At 38.4% G+C, this 19,241-nt stretch overlaps 1 pseudogene; it reads left to right on the top strand.

Moving 5' to 3' along the window:
- Positions 1 to 4,594: 4,594 nt before the first annotated feature.
- LOC147443507 (uncharacterized) lies at positions 4,595 to 5,367 on the top strand (annotated as a pseudogene).
- The last annotated feature ends 13,874 nt before the right edge of the window (positions 5,368 to 19,241 follow it).

Raw genomic sequence — 19,241 nt, forward strand, 5'->3', positions numbered from 1 at the left:
GAGAGAGAGAGAGAGAGACCTTTGCCTTGAGGTGGCGAGCAAACCAGGCCCTGTGCAGAATTAGAGAGAGAGAGAGAGAGAGAGAGAGAGAGAGAGAGAGAAAGAAAGAAAGAGAGTGAGAGAGTGTAATTCAAAAAGCAAAGTTCAAGATTACGCTGCGGAGTGACTCATGGTTAAAGTGAGAGGAGCCGCTGATTGATTTCAAACAAAGACAGTAAGCAAAACATTCGAAAGTGAGAATTAAATTTTTTTGGTTAGTTTTCTTTGTGATTTTCAAACTATCTAATAAAATTGAAAAGAAACGATCTAATAAAATTGAAAAGAAACATTGCTAGTTAAAAATTAAATACAAAAAGAAATGCTTGGAATTTTGAACTATGCTTGTGATTAAACTGTTGTAATCATTTTTATGCATGTCTGTATAGCATTCTGGGTACAATTGAATTTGAGAGCAAAGAATAATTTTTATCAAATCTGGTGTCATTTTGCAATATTAAACTTGTGTACACAAAATCCTAAATAAATTAAATTAATTGGTATCTATGTTCATGCTTAAATATACATACTAGGAGCAATCTGGTTGAGCTTGACTGTATAAAAAGAATCTAGTTGGACTACAAAATTAAGCTAAAATAAATGAAATACGAATGCATATTATAAAATTGTTGAAATGGGCTTGACAGCAGCAAATGAGAGGAAAATTAGTGCACTTTTAGGTTAGTTAGGGGGCTGTTGGTTTAACTGAACGTTATTAGAAAGACTTGGAAGGCAACATTCATTTGGTGCATCCGTCGAGAGCTCGGCTAGCTACTTTAGCTACGGGGCACCCCGGTGCATAGACTTTGCATGCTGATCGTTCTCTGGTTTGACCTAGAGACCTAGAGTGAAATAGAGAGTTGTTTAGTCTAAGAAGGAAGTGAGTGAGACCACACGTAAACATTCTTGCGGGGTCCTTGGACTTAAAGAGCCGTCGTTGTTTTGTGTGAGTGAAAATCAAGTCAAATATAGTACACGAGTGTCCATGGGCACTTAGGATTTCCCAATTGATAGAGAGAATTAATCAAATCTCAATAGCGTAGAGTTCCTATAATCAAAGTAATACGGCAGTAGTCAAGGATCCTATGTCGTTAGAATGGGTCAGCAATTTGTCTGATCTCATTAAGTGGAGAATTTTAGACAAGCTTTTAGAAGCCACGAGCGCAATTGAATACACTTATAAAGGCCTATACATAGGCTGGTTGTGTAGTACACTAGGGGAAGAAGGAGAGTTCTTACATGAGTACACTGAACGGAAAAGGGCCCTTTACATAGACGCTCAGCAGTTAGAGACCTCAGAAATAATCGTCAACACACCTAGTGATCCTGTGCAAAAGCCCTTGACGCATTTAGACACATACGCAGCAATCCAGCTAATCACCCCCACTGGAAATTAGTGGACGTGATATACTATAAGACAATAGCATTTGACTCATGTGGGGGATACCATTGTGAAAGATATTCGATTCCAAAGGAAAGGCCGCGAGCATTTAGCAATTTCCAAAAGTACTTAGCATTAGGGAGCAGGGTTCCTAGAGAGTTGGACACTTACATGATTAAAGAGCATAGAGACATTCTAGAGTGAGAAGAGCAATCTACGTCTGAGTGGCTTCTGCAAAAACAAGTAGCTATAAAGTATGCTTGGAGAACTACATGCTAATGTTGAGTGGCTCCAGGAGTATAAAAATTGGGATTTTGAACCCGAAAACATTGTGTCCACTAACTCTGTAGGGTCACTAAGTCAACAACAAACAGAGAGTAGAAGAAGGACTTGTTGTCGATACTGTTGTCGTGTTCCACATCCACCCTGTGTGATTGGAAATAGTAGTTCAACGATTATAGTAAAGAGAAATACTTAAGACAGATTATTGTTAAAGTGGCACATAGGACCAAAATAAAACCCCTTTTACGACCCTTAGTAAACCAGTTACTTCAGTCGCTTAGAGAGACTGGAGAGGATAATTTAAAGATTGAGCGTGAAATCCTAGCAATGGTATACACTACATTGAAGGATTAGTATTGATAGAGGCTACACGATTGTGTGCGTCGTATGAGTGGAGTAGATTCTAGTAGAAGAGAAGACCAAAATAGGGCTAGAGAAGCTGTTCCACATCCACCCTGTGTGATTGGAAACAGTAGTTCAACGATTATAGTAAAGAGAAATACTTAAGACAGATTATTGTTAAAGTGGCACATAGGACCAGAATAAAACCCCTTTTACGACCCTTAGTAAACCGGTTACTTCAGTCGCTTAGAGAGACTGGAGAGGATAATTTAAAGATTGAGCGTGAAATCCTAGCAATGGTATACACTACATTAAAGGATTAGTATTGATAGAGGCTACACGATTGTGTGCGTCGTATGAGTGGAGTAGATTCTAGTAGAAGAGAAGACCAAAATAGGGCTAGAGAAGCACGTAGAAAGAGGCGAAAAGAGATAATTGCTCAAGATCTTGCCAATCAACTCAAACACGTTAACGTGCTGGTTTTAGAACATGTACTAGGAGTTCTTATTGATGGATTAAGAGAAGGTAGGCTAGTGGGCCAACCCATGCCAGTAAGAGAAATAGTTGGCAAACCGTTTAACTTAGACTAGTGTCGCGACTTGGGGTTAAGACATTTATTCGCTCTACCCAAACCACGAGCACTAAATTTCTGGGAAGACCCACACTTTGAAAATCCATTAGATCAAATGACAGTGCCAGTAGCACAAGCTACGATACGATTGGCAGACTTTACACAGTTTGCAGGGCTCTGGAATGAATACCCTGATGCTCATCTTCAAAAATTTGACGTAACATGTGTAGCAAACAAAATCATAGATAACAATCAAAAACTACCTATTATTCTAGCTACCTTTAAGGATGAAGCTGCCAATTGGTATGGAAATGTACCAATAGTGAATAGGGCTACTTACCCTGATCTAACAACATCATTTTTAGCAAAGTTTCTCCATTAGGGATTCCAAGATAGACTCGCTCAACAGTTAGACTATCTTCAGCAGGGAATCAATGAAAGTATTGATCATTGCATCCAAAGGATGGAGGCAATAGTACAAAAGATGGGAAATATGGCACCCAACAAGGATACTCAAAAATGTAGGCTTGTAGATGGCTTGCAAGATCCGAACACTCAATAGTATGTGAGTTTAAGAAGACCGGCAGACTTAGCAGCTGCTAAACAAGAAGCTAGAAATTGGGAAGAGGTGCAATTAAGCCAACAGAGGAGAAATTATACCCCAAATACATACATGACAGCTCCAGCATACATGCTGCAAACTGGTACACCACCGCCACTAGCTCTCACAGAAGAGAGGGTAGTCTAATTGATGACAGTCACAGTTGGAAAATTAAAAGAAGAAATTTTGAGTGCTTTAAGACAGCAAATGAAAGTAGTATATGATATAGCTCAAGAAGCAGCGGGCCCATCTATGAGTGCACCTCCAATGAGATCCAATGTGTGGTGTGGGAAGTACAATGGCTACGGCCATTTGGAAACTGAGTGTCCAACTGCATCAAGGGTAGTGCCAGACCAAGTGTGTACGCTGTTTTGTACCCTTTGTCTAAAAAACAATCACGGGGAGGACAATTGCTTTGTAAAGCAAGCATATGAACGCCGTCAAGTGAGGGCTATGGAAACTAATTATAACTTTATGGATAGAAGCAATACAACCTATGAGATAGGTCCACCACCACAACCTTTTATGCAAAGGAGACTGCCTGAAACATATCAGCAGCAGTTACAACAACAAAGGCAAGGGTTACCCACACAGGGGATACCACCTACGCCAAGGTTGTAAGGACAAATGAGGAGAAATTCTTCATATAGACCTACGTTTTGACGAAATAATTTTTGATACACTAATCCAAATATGGGGCCATCTAGCCATGTGGTATGCTATAACTATCAACAAGAAGGGCATATAGCTCCTTATTGCCCCAATCCTCGTAAAAATCAAGACTATATACCATTATGTTGAATCTGTAGCGAGGAGGGTTGCTATGAAGATTTATGCCCAAAACGGGTAATTTCAGTGCAAAATGACAAAGGGAAACAAAAGGTCGATGAGGTTCCTAGTACCTCAGCCAATTTAGTAGAGGTTGAACAATTGCAGGATGGATTCCCTCGTAAACAAAAATCAAGGAAAGTGACCTTTGCTAAGGAACCTGTGATGGTTGGAGTGGTTACTCGATCTCAAAAGATGGACCATGATAAAGGGTTTACTGTCTGAGTAAGAAGAGTGAGGACTCTTTCATAAAAGAGTTTGTAGAATCTCGTGATGAATTATCTGAGGATCACTCTGCTGATGAATCACCAATTGCTTCAAGCTACAAGAAGAGAAAGAAATTACAAAAGGTATAGCACCTCTTCCAAAAAGATTACAGACATCTATAGCTCACAGAAAGAGCATACCAAATACCTTTAATTTATGGGAGTCTATGAAGGATTGCAAAATATCATTGGACTTGACCATTTTAGTAGAGATATCTCCTCTTTGTAAGAAAAAATTATATCATAAGCTTGTACGTAGGAGAGGGAAGAGAAAAAGCTCTAAAATGATGGAGCCACTCAAAGAAAAAGGAGTTCAAGTAGTAGATATGTTTATGGATCTAGAAGCACCTACTATTTCCTTGGAAATAGGAAGCCATAGTGTGACGGGAGTGCAATTAGATGGTGGAGCAGCAGTCAGTTTAATGACTGAGCAAACTATGGAAGAGTTGGGATTGAAACAAGTGGAACCTACGAACCTCATTCTACGCCTGGCCAATCAACGACATGTAAAATCTTTAGGGATTTTACAAGGGTCAAGACTATAGTGGCAGGACTTGAGTTTCAAGTGAGTTACTTGATAGTTCGACCACATTCGTATGGGGCCTCTTTCCCAATATTATTAGGAAGACCTTCGCTTGTACAAGCCATGTGTGTGCAAAGTTGGCATGAAGGAGTGATCACTATTGGTCCTCGCAATGATAGAGTAGAACTACGAGTTGTCTCTAAGGAGTTTTTGAGGGAGTATAACAAGTCGATTATGTCAGAAACGGAAGAGAACATAGATTATAGTGGTGATAAATCAGAAGATGAAAAAGCAGTTAAACAACACTTTTCATTAAATACGGATAAATATTCTTGATTTTTGCACAATGGTTACCACATGCGGATAGAGGATGATCCCACTGGAACAATCTCCACATTGGAGGGTGTTGGTAATTATGCTTGTCACCTAGGAATGGGTAAATACGAAGTTCATTATTCTTCGGGTTATGATTGTGATAAGGATATCTCACAATGGTTGTCCACCTCAAATGAGTGTTTGGCAAACCCTGGAGGATGACTTAGAGGATATGGATAAGCCTACAGGAAAATCCAGTGCATTAGTAGAAGTAAAGGCTATTTGGGAACAATTATTAAAGAGCGTGAGTTAGAAGATGGCTCAAGTGCTACACAATGGCCCGATTAGAAAAAGAAAAAGGGAAAGCTATTTTAGAGGCTAAGCATAGCAAAGAATTATTGAAGCAATGGAAAGATTATTATAAACAGGAAGAAATGGAAGAACAGTCCGAGGGAATATGGGATCACTGATATCCCTGAATTCCAAATTGAGGGCTCTTTAATGACTTAAGTAACACTACATACCTATATGGTGAATATTGATGATTGGTCAACAAAGAATTCTGAAACTACGATTGTACCCTATTGAGGGACACAATCTATGGTTGTTGTAAGTGATACGGAGCATAAAAATGAAGAGTCTGAATCTCTTATAAATAAACACAACTTACTTGAAAATGTTATCTATAAGGAGGAAAAACATCCTCTAAGTAGGGCTATGCCACGTACACAATCTTCTTTTGTGTTATCAAAAGATAATTTAACTGTTCAGTGGCAAGTGTTGGAAAGAAAATTCTTGACATTGGGATATCAATTAAAAGGAAAAGTGTTGGAGTGTTTCAAAGAAGTACTTACAAAGTATCAATATGCTTTTGCATGGTTGTATAAAGACCTACAAGGAGGCAAGCCTGAGTTATTTCAACACTATATTGACTTAGAACTTGGAGCTCAACCTATTTGTCAACGTCAATGTTGCACCAATCCTGTTTATGTTGAATTGGTTAAAGCAAAAATGATGAAACTTTTGGATGTGGGATTTATTTATGCGGTTTCTTATAGTGATTGGGTTTCCCCAATCGTGGTAGTACCTAAGAAAAATAAGAAAATTTGTATTTGTGTAGATTATAGAAAACTCAATGGGAAAACTAAGAAAGATCATTTCCCTTTTTCCTTTATCGATCAAGTTTTAGATCGTGTTGCCGGATATGCCCATTATTCCTTTATGGATGAATTTAGTGGCTATAACCAAATTCAAATACATGAATATGATCAATCAAAAACTACTTTTACTACTAAATGGGGAACATTTGCTTATCGAGTTATGCCATTTGGGCTATGTAATGCCCGTGCCACATTCCAACGTGTTATGATTGCAGCTTATCAAGATTTCCTACAAAAGTGGATGGAAATTTTCTTAGATGATTTTTCAGTGCAAGGAACTGAAGAGGATATGCCTGAAAAGTTGGCCTTAGTGTTTGAACGTAGCATTGAAATGGGCATTTCTTTAAACCTTGAGAAGTGTGTCTTTGGGGTAAACCAAAGGAATACTATTAGGTCATGTTGTCTCTCAGGATGGCATTACGGTTGATGAGAGTAAGGCTAGTAAAATCAAAGATTTACCTGTACCACATAACCTTCGTCAACTGCGAGGATTTCTAGGGCATGCAAATTATTATAGAAGATTCATTTTGAACTTTGCTTCAATTGTGGGACCTCTGACAAATTTCTTAAAAAGGATATAGGTTATATGTGGACTGAAAAATGTACTTTGGATGTATGATGGCAAAATAGCAAATTTCTCACATTTTGACCAAAAAGTAAATAATCGTGATTATTAGCTTTTCTTGGTACAACTTGGTTCTAGGCATTGTATAGACCTTGTATATGTGATAGAGGTGATTTGGATCAGAAAATGTGGCTCATAACTCAGAATTTGGCTTGCAAAGACTTCTTTGCGTTTTTGGGCAATTTTCCAAGTTATATGTGATCATTTTGGCTCATACTTGAATTTTGCATGTGTTAGGTGTGTACAAGTGATAGATGATGTGATGATGCAACTTTCAAGCAAAAATAGTGCAAAAGCAAATAATCACGATTATTTACAGCAGTCACATCTTTCTTGTAAAACTTCAATTTTTTGACCTAAACACATTCTATACACCTAAAACAAGTCCTAAATTGAATTTGGTAAGGTTTGGTCTTGCCGGCATTACTTTGTGCTTTGTCGACTCTGAATCTCTGATTTTTGTGACTACACTGCATGTTGAGTTGGTTAGTCACCTTTAAGACTATGGACTTGTCCGCAACATAGTCATGAAGCAACGCATCCAATTTTGGCCCATTTGGAGTCATTTTGACCTCTTATGTCGAATTTGACGCTTTGTAGCCTTCTAGCCATTTTCTGCTTTTCGGGGGCTTTACTTGATTGATTTTACGAAACCAATCATATACATTGTGTATAGACCTCGTAGGTAAGCTGTCTGTGGAATCAGAATGTAAGTCTGGCATCTATCAAAAACCTAGCTTTTCTACTTGGGACCCCCTCGACCCTTGCCAAATGGTCAACTGGTGATATAGAAGTGTTCTATTATGTTGGGGCATGCTACAATTCAAATCTCATCCGATTTGGTTGAGCTGACAGGCCGCTATGGTCGATTTTTGGTCATAGTTCTTCGTGCACTGCTCATTCTAGGGTTTTTTCTAGGGGTTTAGATTAGCTTCCGGCCATATAAAATGGATCATTGTTGAGTAAAGAACTTACCCCTCATGTCTCGTGTGAGACGGTGCTGAAATCGGGTGACTGTAGACTCTGAAAAAGACGCGCGAAAGAGGTCGAGAAGCTCTCTCTCCAAAGGCAACAAGTGGAAATGAGGTGGTTTTAGCATACCTTGGATATCTATACCCCGACTTCCCGAACCATTTTTCCCTAGATTCCCTCGTTAGTCCTACTAGGCCGTGAAATATATGTTAGACTAAAAAATTTTCCCAATCGGATTCCTGTAGCTCATTCTGCAAGAATTCTGCAAAAGTAGGTCCGGTCGCCTTTCTGCTTCCATCTACCGATTTGATTGAAATTTTTTGTGCTTGTCCACCTTGTTTCTGATCACCAGTGTGTCTTAAGTTTTTCCATCTGAGCTTCTTTGCTATTTATTATTAATTTTTGAACCGTTTTTTGAAAAAATCAAAGAAAATAACAAAATGCGTTAAAAAAGAAAAGTGAAAATCCAATGACTAAAAAGATCCATTGAAAAACACAGCTTTATTGTTTTTTGTTGGATTTCTCCATTTTTAAGTCTCAATATCGAGAAAAATGATAAAAAATAATATAAAAGGACTATTTTCTGATGATTTTTTGATAGTATATACACTCTTTATACTCATTGAGGAGATATTATCCGTTAAATTTTCCCTGTTGATGATATATAAGGGCATTATTAGTTAATTTTATAAAAATTCACACACTAACATAAAACCTTTTTCCTCCCTCTCAAACATTGCCCTTAATTACTTAGTACTCTTCCACCCCTCCTAGATGGTGTACTCCGGGACGACTGTGTGCATGGGTTGAACAATCGTGTCTATGCATAACCGTGGTTGGCTCTACCATGTTTTGAAGATCAATGCAGTTCAAACCATTATGCTGTGCAAGAGGTGGGTCTTGAGTGATTAACTCAAGGGTTTCTAATGTCGAGGCTTGTTGTTGCTGTCTTCCAAAGAGCAAATTTTGTAGCTTGTGTGCTCTTTGCGTGATTGTGCCATCAGGATGCTTTAGCACGCTGATTTTCTGAGTTGTTGTTACCAATAATGACTGTTGTTGAGCTTTTACTCGCCATTGATATCTTGGTTTGTCTTGGTCAGAATGGTGCGGTTGAGGTTTCTGAGACTTAACTCTCCATTGCTTGATTGGTTTTCCCGTTTGCAAAGAAGATAAGTGCTCTTTTTTCTTCCAAACCCATTTCGTGTTAGGTTCCTTGCTCGGAGAAGTGCGTCTCTGTGTTTTGACCTTTGGAACCGCCTTTGGTATTATTGATGATGTCTTGGGCATCCATATTTGAATCGGCTTGTCCTTAAGCTGTGCTTTTGGTATCCAAATTTGCATGACCCCTTGCATGCTACCTGTAGCATTTGCTTGTCGATAAGATGGAGAGGATTGATTACTTCGTGGTTTGGTATGTTGATTGCTTCCTTTCAATTCCTCCTTGCTTGGTGCAATTGGAACAGTGAGTTGTCCGTCTTTAGGTGATAGCTTGATCTGATTTGTATCCCAATCTGGTACTACTTTGTATGTCTGCATCCATGAAATTCCAAGAATCATTGTCTCATTCATGTGTTCATGTGGTAATCATACAAACTGATGAGGACATGAACATTCATGTACTATCACGTTTAAGTTGACTACTCCCAATGTTGGTGTTGGGTTCTTGTTGCATCCTTTGATAGCCGCTTGTGAAAGACTGATTTGTTGCTTTTTTGTACGTGGAATAATTGACTGCATTTACTCTAGCTCCTGTATCGACCAATGCATTTGTGCTATGATTGTTGAGTTGTACTCTGATACGAAGGTCCATTCCATCTAACCATTCATCATATGTTGACACGCTATCTTTCTGCAATTCCCATTGTCGGTCATCTATTTCTAGTGCGTTGATGGGAATAGGTATTTGTTGATTCTTGAGAGCAGCTTTCCTTTTGAGCACCCGAAGCCGAGCTTCTTCTTGGGCTTCATCAATAACCTACTGTCGTTTTATCTTCCTTTGCTTGGATGCATGCATTATTTCTAGCAATTCATTGGTTAGTGACAAATTGTACTTGTTTAAATGACACCCGCTAATCCAATTAGCCATTGGTTCACCATCTAGGGTGGACAACTTAGCTGCTCCACTTGGAGATACATCTTCAATGATAAACGGTCCATTTCCCTTTTTCTTAAACTTGGGAATGCGTTGCTTAAGGGAATAGATTAAAACTAAGTCTCCTTTCTTGAAGATTTTTGTAATGAGATGGAATCAAAAAACTTTTTTTGTTTCCACTTTTGTGCGTAGATGTGAGCTACAGTTGTTAGCCTTTGCTCATCTAGCTTTTTTAAATCTTCAAGTCTTTTTGACAATTCATGTCCAGTCCACTCAAGATCCTTTGCTACCCTTAGTGTTGGCAATATAAATTCTATTGGCAGTATGGCATCAAGACCATAAACAAGATTAAAGGGTGCATCATTTAAAGCTATTTTGAATGAAACTCGATAAGCCCATAGAGTTGCATGGAGATTCATTTTCCAGTCTGTCCTTCTTGAACTAACAACTTTAGTCAAAACCGAGCTAAGAATTTTATTTGTATGCTCAGCTTGTCCGTCTGCTTGTGGGTGATAGGGAGCTGATTTGTTATGGATGACCATAAATTCATTAAGCAGATACTCGATTACCTCATTTAGGAAATGAGTTCCCCTATCAGTGACCATTTCTATTGGCAGTCCATATATTGTGAACACATACTCATATAAGAATGCGGCAGTGGTTCTGGCATCATTCTTTTGAGTTGTTTTAGCCTCGTCCCACTTAGTCAAACAATCCGTAGCTACAATAATATATTGAGCTTGGGTTCTATAAGCAGGTGGCTGTATTGGCCCTACAAAATCTATACCCCATTTTACGAAAGCTCTAGCTCCCATCGTTGGTCTTAAGGGCATGCTATCTACACGCGTTGGCATTTTTGCTCATTGACAAGCATTACATCTCCGAACGTATTCTTTGGTATTTGCAAAAAGTGTTGGCCACCAGATGCCTGTCATCAAGATTGCTCTTGCGGTGATCTCACTAGAAAAGTGACCTCCAGCTAATCCGGCATGTGCTTGTTCTATGATCGGAATATATTCGTCTTCATTTGCACAAAGACGCAAATGTTGATCTTTACCTCTCCAATACAATTGGTTCCAATAAGAGGATAGTCTCTTGCTTCTATTCCAATTACTCTTTGACGGCGTTTACTCATACCCTCAAGAAATGTTCGGCTCGATAAGTAAGTGACTACATAGTTACTCCACTTAGGAATAGACGACATTTGAAACAATGTTACATGAGGTATGGGTGTTTTTTTTTACATTGATGACAATCCTTTACAAAAGAGCAAACATCATTCCTCATAGTTGGCCAGAATACTCTAAGTCTTAAGATTCTTTGCATAGTTTGGTCTTTTGCAAAGTGAAGTCCTACTATGGTAATATGTGATTGACTTAGGTATTAGTTTTTCTCTTCAGAATTAATGCATAAGAGCAATATTCCATCTCGATTTCTTTTGTATAGCCTACCAACTAGTAATTGCTACATAGTCGATTGCTCAATTAATCCGACTATAATAGGGGGTGGTATTTGTGAATCCACTTGAGCTATGGTCATCAATGAAACCATATTTATTTTTCAACCATCGAGGTATCATTTCCACGGAGAACAAATATGTATTTGGTAGATCATCGTCTACCCCTTTAGGTGATTCTTCTGAAACAATCCTTGACGAATGATATGCTCTTTGATGAGTGATGCCCTTTTTTACAACCACAGTGAAATCAAATTCTAGAAGAATGATGAACCATCTCACTATTCTTCCTGTGTTGCATGGCTTGTTCACCAAGTACAATAAGGCTTGGTGGTCCACAAAGAATACAAATTTGTTTGCTAATAGGTAATGTCCATACTTTTTTACGGCATTCATCATTCCTAATCCTTCCCACTTGGTGGTGGTATAATTCTTTTCTGCCATGTTCAACTATCGGCTAGCATAAGAAATAGGAAAATCAATTTTCCCCGTCTCCTGGTTGAGCTCGTATACACCCTATGGCAAAATTGGAAGCATCTACATGTATGTGGAATATCTTATTCCAATCTGGTGCTTTCAATATTGGACCTGAAGTGAGAGCGTGCTTAAGCTTCATGAAGGATTCTTACATGCTTCAATCCACTCGAAGTGTTAGTGAAGCTATACATGGGTTTTGCAATTATAACGTACATGTAAATGAACCTTCTGTAATATCCACAATGCCCCATGAGGCTTGAACCCCCTTGAATGTTGCTGGTCTAGGCAAATCAACAATGACATGAATTTTATCCATACCAGTAGCTATGCCATTTTTTGACACTATATGTCCAAGAATTTTTCCTTATCTTTCCATGAATGTGCACTTTTCTGGATTTAGGCAAATCCTATAAAGTCTAAACTATTTTCTCTTATTTAAAACGCTTCCAGATGCTCTATGTTGGGGCTAGGTAGATGGTACAGAACTAGAAATCAGCTAGTTTTCATGATCAAGAAGTTTGTCAGTTACCCCCTCATCCTAGAAATATTCAACTGCTAGACAAAGTCCTTGAATGGACATTGACAACAGATGATAAGGCTGTTAATCCATTTTTGCAAAGGAATTCAACAATTGATTTAAAATATTTGGGTCTAGAAATTGATCAATTGTTAAGGCAACCAGTCTACATACAAATGTATGAAAGAGATCAAAACTCAGCTGAAACAACTTCTACTTCAAATGCAAAGTGCAAGGGGATCTTAGACCAAAGAGTGCAAGCTATGATTGAGGATCAAGCTACCACTAGCAAAGGACCCCACACTCAGATGTCGGTAGGAGCTCAAGAAATTGTTCTAAAAAATGTCTTCCAACTTGTAAGGATCTAGGAAGATAATGCTACAAGAGAATTAGGTCATTCTCAATTTCCTTGAGTTTATACCTGACTCTCCATTCCTTTTATATGTTTTGCTTGATAAGAAATCAGAGTTGCCAAAAACATGTCAAGCACTATATCCTCAGTATCCAGAACTAGTTGAGCAGTTCACATATCTCAAAATCATAGAGGAGATTCGTGATTTGTATGATAGAGCCACTGTTGATTAGAGAGCTTGGCAATTAGTAGTAGAGATGGAACTTCAGAAAGACGTTGTACGTGATTTAGAAGCTGTCATCCAGCACTTCAAGGTTTGCATGGGTCAATGGAGGGTCCATCTGCAAGGACTCACAAAGATCCCAAATCAGCTCCTTTGGTTAACAATGGAATCTTCCAAAATTCCAAAAAAAGATATCACTGCTAAGGAAGCCTTAGACCCACAATAAAGAGAGATGGTTGAAATCCTTTTTGAAGCCCGAGTCGAGACTAATCTTCCACTCTCAGAAGGATGGATACACATTGCCTCTCATTGTCATAAGCTGGCCAGAGCCCATCTCACTAAAGGCAAACGAACCTTGTATGACCTTGACACCAAAACATACAATCCTCTCACGCCTTGTGAACATGAGATGACTACAACAAGGAAGGATCAGCTTGAACAAGAGGCCATTTACAAACTCATCCATACAAACTCATCCAGAAGAAAAATGTTGGTACTAATCCTTTTAAGGCACCAAAGAGGAAATGCAAGAGGAAGGGGGTCCAGTGGAGGGATACTGGTAGTCCACTTCCTGATATCAAAATTTGGAGGTAGATTTTCAAGATACACACATCAAGAATGACCCTATACTTTTGAAGGTAGAAGATTCCTTTTGGCTCATCAATGATAAATTTTGGTTCATACAAAAATTCAAGAAATAAGGGAAGGATGTAGATGTAACAGGCAACATGAACAATTCCTTAGGAATTACCAATGGTAACTTCTAGAAGTATTTGACGGGTAGTAACTAGTAGAAGGACAAAGATTCTAAATCCAAGCATGCCTTTGAAGCACCAAAACCTCAATTATCGATAAGGAAGAGCATGTACAATAGTGGTCTGAGATATGGCACTCACACTCTCTCACTTTGCAATGTGTAGCATCAAAGCTTCTCTCATACCAAGTGTGAAGCTCACAAGGTGGTGATTACACCTAAATGTCTCCTTGTTGGGTATAGAGTATCTGGGTGCTATGTGAGATATTGGAGATGATTTACAAGAAGGAGAGGAGCCTATTTATAGGTTGGAGACCCCTCATTAAGATTATTGAGAATCCTAATTGACAAGCTTATCAAATCAAGATGATGATTTTATTTAATTTTTAGTATCAAAATATAGTGGGCCTTCTTTGCCTCCTTGAGTCATGGATGTGGGCTCAAGAGAAAGGAATTATTGATTGTAGATAGGGTAAAATTAGAGGGTTAAGGGGGGAGAGAGAGAGAGAGAGAGAGAGAGAGAGAGAGAGAATTTTTACTATATGTACCTATCTTGAGGTGATGTGCTTTTTAAAGTTAGATCAATGGGTGTTTGTGTTAGTGGGATAGTAGGAGGATAGTAGTTAGTATTAGCAATCACTAAAAAGTTAATGATATATTTACAATGGGTAGAATGAGGTCGATGGTTGAAAGAAGATGGGTGAATGAAGTGAGAGAATCCTTGTGATGGTGAACCTTTGAATAAGTTTTGGACTTACTTGTGTAGGTTCTCAAAAATGAATGTCGATCCTTTCTTCTTCTTCTCCTTCTTATGTCATTTCTGCAAAGGTTGAACACCATGATAAACGTGACGATGTTGGTTGATGAGAATCGCTCACTTTGCAGAGATTAAGCATGGTTTTACATGCTAAATTTTATGTATATAGAGAAGAGATAAGAAATAATTGTAATTTAGAGGTATTAATGAGAGTCATAGAGATGGTGTATGTACATGTAGAGTTCATATGAGAGCTATGGAGGTGAGAGGGGAGGTTAATGATGAAGAGGGTGAGAGAAACCATGGAAGGTGCAGGTTTAAGGGAGGGATAGAGAGAAATGTGTGTGTGTGTGTGTGTGTGTGTGTGTGTGTGTGGAAGTGTGAAGGAAGGTGAGAGAAGACTAGGCTAACTTGTGAGAAAAAGTGGGAAGACTGGAGTCCACCAAAAAAATCATATCTCATCAGTGATAGCTCCAAAAATTATGAAAAATCTTGAGTTGCTTATTCATCTTATGAGCTACATTGGTCATTTGGATCACTTTCTCAAAATCAGAGTGAAAGTGGACGCCAAAAATCCCACCAAAACACCTGTTTTTTTCTCATTGTACAAGTCTTCCAGTGGCCTACCTTTTGTTGAATTTGCATAAGGCTCCAAGGGTGAGCCCCTCATTGAAGGAGATGATGGGAAAAAATAGGTTAGAATATAAACAACTTATGGAATCTAGAATAATGTTACGTATAAAAATAGAATATATAAAAATATAAGAAATCAAATAAGAGGGTCCTCATTTGATTTTATTGATGTAGCACTATTTACAAGAATTAAGGAAAAATGCATGTAGAAAATAATTTAGTAAAAGGGAATGACGAGGTGAAAGGTATTTTTGTGCTTTTTCCCTGAAGTGGATTCACACCAAAATTTAGAGGGGCTTGGATGAAAAGTTTTATTTATAGAATAGAGGGAATGCACAATGGTAAGAGAATTATGATAACGATGAGTCAATGTACATAACATACTTAGGTAAATAATCACACTTAATTAAAAAAATTCAAATAAATATAATAAAAATACATATATCTATGTTCTATATACAATGAAATATTTACACACAAATAGGCCATAATCTATTTTTTATTTCCTTATTTTACTTTATTTTTTGTGCTCAACTAGCCCAGTAACTAGCTAGCTGAGGGTTTTCAAGAAGATATGGGGGAAAGTCTCCTAATGCACACACGCTTATGTACAATATAAAGGTGAGCTTAGCCATAGTGTTTAGGTGATTTTATAGGGTGAGGTACCTTACTATGGCAAATATAGATAGCCAAAAAACGTCTACCATTAGTCCTCTCCCAAGATGATGGTACATCCATGTTCCATCAAAGGGCGTATTTTCCAATGAAAGTGGTTTTGAGTCCTCTGGAATATTTGGTATCTCTACAAGATTTTCACTGTGTAGCTCCTTGTCACTCTGGCTTCAATTACACACATGCATCATGCAACAAAACTTACACGAGATAGTAGCTCTTTGATAAGTCTTTGGTAGACCCTTTGGTAGAAGGCGACTTAAGTAGAGCTTTAGACAATACCCGTTTACCTTCTTGGAGTGCTCTTTTCCATTCAAGTCCATGAGCTGGTAGTAGCTTGAGTTGAAAGCCTTCTTGACAATGTATGGTCTCTGCTATCTAGTCTCAAACTTGGCATCAAAATGATTATCAAGTCAATTGTCGTACCTTAGCACAAGACCTTCTTCCTTGATGCCCTTTTCCATCAATTTCTTCTTGAGCTTTTCTTTTGATTGTGTAGATTTCCTCGTATAGCACTCATAAGCCGCTTCTCTCTTCCACTCAAGTTTCACTAAGGTAAGAAGTCAATATGCCCATGTTTCTTGGTCATCTTGTGCCCCCTTTCCATGGAGTTGCATTGTTGGAAGGTTCATCTCAATAGGTTGCAAGGCCTCTTGACCATAGACCAAGTGAAATGGTGTGCACTATGTGACTTCCCTATATGTGGTTTGATATTCTCAGAAGGCACCATCCAAGAAGTCATACTACAACTTTGTCTTATTTTTCACCATCTTTCTAATGACGGCTCCAATGAAACCATTAGCCTTCTCCACCAAACCATTTGACTGTGGGTAGTAGGTTGTGCTATGGCAATGTAGAATGTGAAGCTCTTCACAAACTTCCTTGAGTCAACCCTTCGTGAACCCTGGACCATTATCAAAACCAATCTCCAAAGGTGCGCCAAATCTACAACAAATATTAGAGTAGACAAACCTACTCATTGTTCTAACATTTACCCTTGCCACACTTTGAGCCTATACCCACCTAGTCATACAATCTACAACCACTAGAATGTAGAGTTTACAATTTTTTGTTCTAGGCAGAGGACCCATAGCATCGATGCCCCACTTTTCAAAGGGTCCATTTGCAAGAACTATTTGCCTTGGACCATGTACCAATGTTCTATTTCTATTTCTGGACAATTGTGATAGCTTTTACATCAATGTTGGACATCCACATGCAGGCTTGGCCAAACTTACCCCGCAAGAAAAATATTTTTCACAGTCAACTCTTGGGCAAAATGACTACCACATGCTTGCTCATGCAAACCCTCTAGAATGTCTAGAATTTACTCCATTGTTGGTACTCTTCTACACACATGGTCCTTTCCTCTTTGATAGAGGCAGCCTTCTAGGAAGAGATAGATACTTGCCTTCTTTATGAGCCTCCTCTTTTGAGCCTTTGTAAAGCCTTGTGAAAAATGGCCTTCCAAAATGTAGCCACTAATGGGAGACAACAACTCCATTTTCTGGTACATTGGTTGCTTAACTACTATTGCCACCATAATGACTTGCACTTCACATGAAGCTGCTTGTTCTGCAAGTTAATCAGTGTCCTCACTTTGTTTCCTAGGAGTATGATATAGTTGCACCTCTTAAATTAATTAGAAAACCTATAGATGGCATGAACTTTTGTCCTTAGGCTTTCATTCTTGCATGCCAAAATCCTAAAATCTGCTTCACAATGAAAAGTGCATCCCCCTTTACCATGAGACATTATATACCTTGACTAATGTACATCTTCAAACCATGAAGTAATATGTCGTACTCCGCTTCATTGTCACTTGTTGAACCTGGTAGATTGGCCTTCTCTTGCATGACCACTTCTCTACTTGGATCAATCAACACAAACCCTCCCCTTGCTTTACATGTGGCTCGTCAAAAGGCTCCATCAAAGAACAAGGCAAATGCATTAAGGATACTTTTAAGTGGTGGCAATGGTAGGGTCTTTACTTTTTGGCACTTTTACCTCCTTCTCATGCACCCTATAAGTGAGAATCCCTACCTATTATTCACGTACACTATCTTCTGCCTTGAGAGAGTATTGAAACTCTTGCAATTCCATAATCCTAGTACTAAGATTCATTTGAGATGACGCCCAAGGGAATTTTTTTTTTGTAGTGAGAATTACAAAAGGTTTTGGTAGCAAATAGGATCTAAAATTTATCACCGCAAACATGAGAACAAGAATCATGAGTTCTGCTTCTGTGTAGCCTCTCTCTAAAGCATTCATGACTCTACTAGAAAAGTAGATGGGTCGCATCATGGTACTGTGGGGATCTTGTTGTAACAAAACAACACCAATTGAGCACCAGCACTAGAGCTAACAAAGAATGCATACTCCCAACAAGGAGGCACGTGTTAGTACTTCTGACATAATGACTTTAATATTACAAAAATATTCTTCAAGCTCATTAGACCAAAAAAACTCTACTTGTGTCAAATTTTGCAAGGGGTGAAGTAACTCTGAGGCTAAGTGAATGAAGCGTGACATATAGCTAACCTTTTGAATGAATGACATGACCTCCTTAAGACTCTTGGGTGATGGTAACTCAATAAGAGCTTTTGCCTTTGAAGGATCCACCTCGATGCCTTTGTAAGAAACTTTGTGACCAAGCAAGATCACTTCATCCTCACCTATGCAACACTTGTCGGGGTTGAGTCCCGGGGCGGTCACTTTTTAGAATGTGTATGCTATCACGTGAGTTAACCGGAGAGGATTCTTAAAAGATCAAAATGTATCAGAATGTATACATACAGAGGGGGGTGGGGGTTTTCTAAATAGGCACGTAGTGTAATTATAGTATGTATATTGAGGTATTATTAATAACCTCTTGAACGCACATGATATAGGAAGCTTTTGATAAGTGACCGCCCCGGGGGTTGAGTTGACCTCCCATGTCATAGATCTTCTTCAATCCTTCTTCTACCCTCTGTAGATGCAATGATTTTTAGCTATAAATGAAAAATTCATCAGTGAACACCCTAATTGACTCTCTAAAGAATGCTTGAAACACCATCTTCATGAAGCTGTAAGGGCCTTCTCATAGCCCTTACAAAAGGCCAACACATCTAAGCCACCAACTTTAAAGATGAAAAAGAAACAAAAAAACAGAAAGCAAAAAAAACGTTCGAAAAAATTTGGGCTCAATTAAGCACCAAAACATACTTACGAGACACTTCCGGCTTATGCCATGGGAACATGGACATAACCAATGCATAGGAATTTAGATTTTCATTTTGAGAAAAATTAGCATAAAGGAAAAGATAAAATAAGGGAAAAGAAAAAATAAAAAGAAAAAAGAGAAAAGGAGAATATAAGGATAAGGTGAGTAAGTAACTTACTGATTAAGTTTTGATAAGTAAAA

This window comes from Adiantum capillus-veneris, chromosome 13, assembly GCF_014529385.1.
Source record: "Adiantum capillus-veneris isolate H3 chromosome 13, ASM1452938v2, whole genome shotgun sequence".
Classification (NCBI taxonomy): Eukaryota; Viridiplantae; Streptophyta; class Polypodiopsida; order Polypodiales; family Pteridaceae; genus Adiantum; species Adiantum capillus-veneris.